Below are 6,000 nucleotides of genomic sequence, written 5' to 3' on the forward strand. Positions count from 1 at the left end.
GACAGGTAGATTGGTAGAGATGATAGACAGAGAGATGACAGATAGATAGATGGAGATGATAGATAGATGGATAGATAGATAGACGGATGGATGGATGGATGGATGGATGGATGGATAGATGGGTAGATGGATAGATGGATAGATGGATAGATAGATAGATAAGAACCAGGAAAGCTGGTGGTATAGTTCGAGTCTGAAGGCCTGAAAATCAGGAGTGCTATTGTCCAAGGGCAGGAGAAGACGGACAGCCCAGTTCCATCAGAGAGAGCAAATTCGCCCTTCCTCCCTGTTTTCATTCTCTTCTGACCGGCTGATTCCCACTCCCATTGCAGAAGGCTATCTTCTTTACTCAGTCTAAAAATTCAGTTGCTAATCTCTTCTGGAAACACCCTTACCCAGACACACCCAGAAATAATGCTTTACCAGCTATCTGGGCATCCCTTAGCTCAGTGGAACTGACACATAAAATTAACATCACAGGCTCCTAAGACTGGGAGAAGCTGGGCAAGTTGAGGGATCTGAAAGACCAGAGAGACTGTGGAGAGTGAACAAGATGGGCAAGAGAGAGAGAGACAGAGATAAATGGGGGCAGGGGGGGACAGGGGCCAGGTCAAGCAATTATTGCTCATTTCCATGGAGCATCACTGCGTGATTGATGCAGAGAAGTAACAGGATGTACCCTGAGTAGCATTTCAAAAATATTCCACTGGAAGAGAAGAAAAACCCCTTGGATTGCCTTTGTGGCCCCTGCACTGCCTGGCCTGGTGTTCTCTGTCCCCTGCCCTGCCCTTGTCATCCGCAGACACTTAGCTCATGAAGGGAGAGGTTAAGTCATTGGGGCGGGTCCTCCTGCTCTGAGTGAGTTTAACTTGATCAATGTCCACGCGGAAACTCTGGGATTGTTTCACTGCCTTCCCTCTATAGTCGCTCTTTCAAAAGAGCGTACTTGACCCTGTGCCATATTGTTAATGTGGAAAAACATCTCTTCCTACACTAGTTTCTCAACAAATAACTGGTGCATTCAACTGGATTTCGTTTCCAGAGGCGGGAGCTAAATTGTGAGTTCTGGGTGTATTTCAAATCTTCAAAGGAACCAATGAATGTGAAACACAAAATGAGAAGACAATGAACTATGGCAGGAAGAGGAGGCCATTCTCGATGTAGTCCCCATATGTTGTTTTGATTTTGACACTGCAAGTGTTCAATTCCATCATTAAGAAATCAGTCACTGAGGCGTATTTCAGAACAATAAAATGGCCCCGAACGTTTATCTTTGGTTGGAATGGTTTTGCGTGCAGAACACATGCCATGATATTAACATCCTTTCCAAATGGACATCCATGGATCAGAAATGAAGAAGGGAAGTCTCAAATCACAGAGCTCCCAACATTCTCATGAGAATCCCGCTGATGTTTCAACCTCTAATGCTCTCCTGGGCTTGTAGAATCTGTGGTTGAGTTACATTTAAACACTGGCATTCTTTTACTCAGCAATCGGATTGCCCACATTGATCTTAAATTCTAAGAATGTCAAAGGCCTGAGGACATGGGTCAACTCATGCTATAGATATTTGTTGTTTCCATTGAGAAGAGGTCCTGGATGAACTGCTTCTAAGAAATTACATCAACCCGTCTCTTGTACCCGGTTTCTCCTAACTCTACCTCCAGAAACAAAGGTACGATTCAAGACTACTTTCTAACATGCTAGGCACAGGCTGCCATCATCTCATTTAACGCTCATAGAAGCAAGTGATTTTATTTTTATTGCCACCTCGCCCGAAATTTTATAGAAAAGAATGAGGAAGAGGGTTAAAGCCAGCCTCAGGCCACCCAGCCATTAAGCCATTAAATAGAAGACTTGAGATTTGAACCAGGTCACGCTGACTTCACGGCCCGGGTCCCTAACTCTTCCTTTCCTCTGCCTCTCTGACTCTCTTCCGGCAGGAGAGTGGCTTTCTAAGGGAGAGATCCTGAGAAGGCCCAGGAGCCAGCTCTGACTAATCTGTTCTCTCTGGTGTTCCCTGCTGGGAACCCAAGAGCCCTAGTTACTCCCCGCTGTGGACAAGCCCCACCCACCTGGTGGATGAACAGGTTTCAACGGGCTCGCTATCCCCCTAGGCCGTGTAAACACAGGGGAAGGACTGAAACAGGCCCAGGTGCTCATCAGTGGGCAGTTCCCAGCCCCCAGACATAGCTTGGGAGAACTTGCCAGCCTTCTCCCTGCAGTTCTAGACTTTCGTGGCGTTCAGACACGCACATGGTCAGAAAGAAGGGCAAAGGATGTGTTTCCGGGATTTTTATTTGTTTGATTTGCATTTGTTTGGGGTCAATGAGAAATCAAGGATGGAGAATGTCTCCAGGTCCTTGGAGAAGCATGACAACTTTATGCCTGAGTCCTGGTGAGGGGCAGTGGGATCGCAAATGGCCAGGTGCCCAGAGAACCTGGGGGAAGGCGGTAAGACTGGGGCTGAGAGTGGGCTCCGGTCCCCGTCCACTCCTCACTCGCTCCCTGTCCTCTCAGTCTCAGTTTCCTCATCTGTAAAATGGGCATGATGGTAGACTGCTCTCGTGGGGCTGTTGTGAGAATTAAAAGCAAGAACTGATGTCCAGACAGGGACTCGATGTAAGTCAGGAAGTCATTTGTTTTTGCACAAGTGATGACACAAGAGGGAAAACGGCTGAAACACGCTCATTGTCATTTTTACGAGCTTGCCCTTCACTGACTAAGCAGTGTTTGCTTGTTCAGGAGTGGCTAAAATGCCCTGGGAGCTATAGAGAAAAGCTGCTTTGGTTAGGAGAACACTGCACTGCGGTTCCCCACCCCATTTCATTGACCAAAGGCTATTTAGTGTGACCTTGACCCAGTTACAGCTTCAGGTTCTTCATCTAAAAAACTAGGATAAGAAAGCTCTGCGGATCAAGTGGGATAACGTATGCAAATCTCTTGGTCCAACTTCTAGGAAACACTCAACAACTTGAGTTGATTCCTTTAATTTTCATTGCTATGTGGGAAGGTAGGTTTGGGGAGACATCTCAGAGGATGACTTGTTTTAACCATGAGATCGAGGGAAGGGGAGGGACCAGCTACCGTTACTCACATGGGGGCACCAGTGCATGGCAGGCCACACAAGTCCCTGAGGGATAACTTGAAGATTCTGACTCGTCTCCCTCTTCTTTCTGCCCTGACACTACCCGGGACCTTGGGACCAGCATCTCTGCACCATGTCAGTGTTGGGGAAATGTCAAGAACATGTATTCATTTTTCCATCTTTGCTTTGGATCTAGGAATGCGGACCAGACTGTGGTTCTCACATGTTACTGTAAATCAGAATGTCTCGGGAAGATTTTTAGGAACACGGATCTGTAGATCTCACTGCAGAGATGCCAACTGAGCCGGTCTAGGGTGGAGCCCCGAATCTGCATTTAACCAGCACACCAGCAATTCTGAGGCCACTTGGAAAACATGGGCCTTCAGGATTGGAACCACATGGCCTCCTTGGCCTGGCCATATGCAAACAGAAATTAGGATTCACATAAGCTCGAGTTCCCCAGCACTTCCTGGGTGCCAGCTCTGTGCTAAGTGGGGCTTTATACTCACTGTCTCATTTAATCCCCAGGATGAACCCGTGACAGAGACTATTCTGGTGATTCCCATTCTGGGTAAGATGAGAAGATGGAGCCCTCCTGGGCTGTCACCACGCTTCCCTGGGGTCCCACCTCTGGTGTACTGTGGGTTTTAAACCCACTGGGTCTGTGTCCAGAGCTGGCACTATTTGCCACTGCACCCCTGCCTCCCTCAGGCCCGGTGGCCTCTTAATATCTCCATGGTTTTCAAATTCAGCTTCCTCCCTCTCTTGTCCCCTGACTGTCCCGGTGGACATGCTCCCAGAATGACTCAACCAATGTGCCATTTTAATCAAGCCTCAGGTGTTTTGTGACAAACACCTCAAGGACCAAAATCTCATTTTCCCCGGGTGCTCCTCAGACTCAAGTTCATCCCAGCACTCGTGCCGTTATCTGGGATGCAGGCCCTTTGCAGGGGAAGTGGTGCCAGGGACAACGCTGGGCTGTAGGGCTCTGGTTGGTGCCTCTGGGCACAGCCTGGTGTGTGAACCACATGCCAGCGCCTTTGCAGCCCTGAGGCAGAGGAAATTACAGCCCTGGCCTGCTTATGGCTATGACCACGCAGAGCAGGGTTTCCACCCCTTTTCCAAGGAAAAGGGCCTGCTAATTATCCTCAAAGTTGAGACTTTGAAGGACGCAAGACGGGTCTCTCCAGACCTTTTGATCGTCAGGCCAAGATGTGATTAGAGAGCTGGGCTCCTGGCCACGCCGCCTGTGGGAAGGCAGGCTGACCCGTGCACTGCCAGCTGTTGACCCAGAGCATCTGGTGAGCAGTTTCTCCCTGGCTGGAGCCACCCAGCATCCTGAGAAGGGGAAAATTAGGGCCCCAGAGTGAAGGGACAGGGTGAGAGGTGAAATTCTGGGCAAATGCACTTTTGGGATAAGATGAGACAGATTTGGCCATGGATTCCAAAAAGGAGAACTGAAGACATAGCAGAAAAATCCAGAAATGAGTGGAAACCCAATGAGCCTCGTATTTCTTGGGAATGGCTGGATTTCAACTATCTGGATTTCTCTTCTTTTAAATCATTAAAATTTTCCAATACTGTGATTCTTCAGAATACAAACTCCATTTGTCAGATCCACCTTTAACATACAAAATAGCACCAAAGCCTTTGTCATTTATTTAGGAAAAACTAAGTTCAGTCTAACTTAATGGGGAGATACCCACATCTTGTAAGACATGGAATCTCTGGGAACCTGGAAAGTCGTCTCTGAGTTTTTGGGATGTCAACAGAAACTGTGCTTACATAATGTAGGGGAGGAAGACATTTCCTCTACCCACTCTAGGTCCTTCTGGCTGGGCTACCAATTAAATTCACATGAGACAGAAGAACAGGAGAAAATTAAACAAAACTTTATAACATGTATACATGGGAGAGACCCAGGAAAACTGAGCAACTCGCGAAAATGGCAGAGGTTCTCATCTTAAATACCATGTTCAGCTAAAGACAAAGGAGGACGTTGGGGGTGGGGGGAGTCAGTTCTGGGAAATTACCAGAAAAGCACAGTAAACAAGAGTAAGGTTATTATGCAGATTTAGGTCCTTGCTTTGTGCATTGATAAGAGTTTTTAGGGATAAGGTCATCCCCCTCTTCCTGGTACAGAGAGGGAGACGCCTTTACAGATGGAGATTTCCCTTACAAGGTAAATGTCTCCTATAAAGGGTAACTTCTACTTTTCAGAGTTTCTCTCATGTCTGCAGTTTTTAAAAGTAACCAGCTCAAAATAGTGTTCATGCCAAAGAGACATATCTTGGGGTGGCCAATTCCAGTCCCCTACAATAAGAGGATTCAGAGAAGGCCAATGAGAGTCCCAACTGCTGGGCTCTTCACTCATCAGACAAATCAACTCATCTAACACGTCCTGCAGGCTGACTGAACATGACACTGTGTCCACGGTGGACCAAGAGATGGGAAGACCTGGCCTCTGCCTCTAGCAGCCTTCAATATGGCCGAGCCTAGACAGTAAAAGAGGGCAGGAACCCTCGAAGATGGCTAAGCTCTGGCCCCGCCCTCCTTGTCCTTTCATCCACTTACTAAATCAGTCTGGTCAGGGACAACAAGGGCTTCATGTCCTACTGCTCACAGCAGCCTTTTATGAGACTGAGCGTTTATCACATGTTGCTCAGTGCAGGGTTTTCTTGCACAAGGGTTCAACCAATGGGGATTATTTTGGGGGGCACTAGGATGGCTCTTAACCTAAAATATCTTTCCTTCACCATGATATGCTGCTTAAATCCCACCATTGAAGAGCCATTCTCTTGAGTAAATTACTCTCCTAGCAACATCCTTCAAAAAATGAATAGGTGGAGAGAGTTGCAAGATAAATGTATGTATATTTACTTTATATATTTACATCTTTACGTATTTTCCTT

The sequence above is a fragment of the Equus asinus genome, chromosome 19, assembly GCF_041296235.1.
Source record: "Equus asinus isolate D_3611 breed Donkey chromosome 19, EquAss-T2T_v2, whole genome shotgun sequence".
NCBI classification, from domain to species: domain Eukaryota; kingdom Metazoa; phylum Chordata; class Mammalia; order Perissodactyla; family Equidae; genus Equus; species Equus asinus.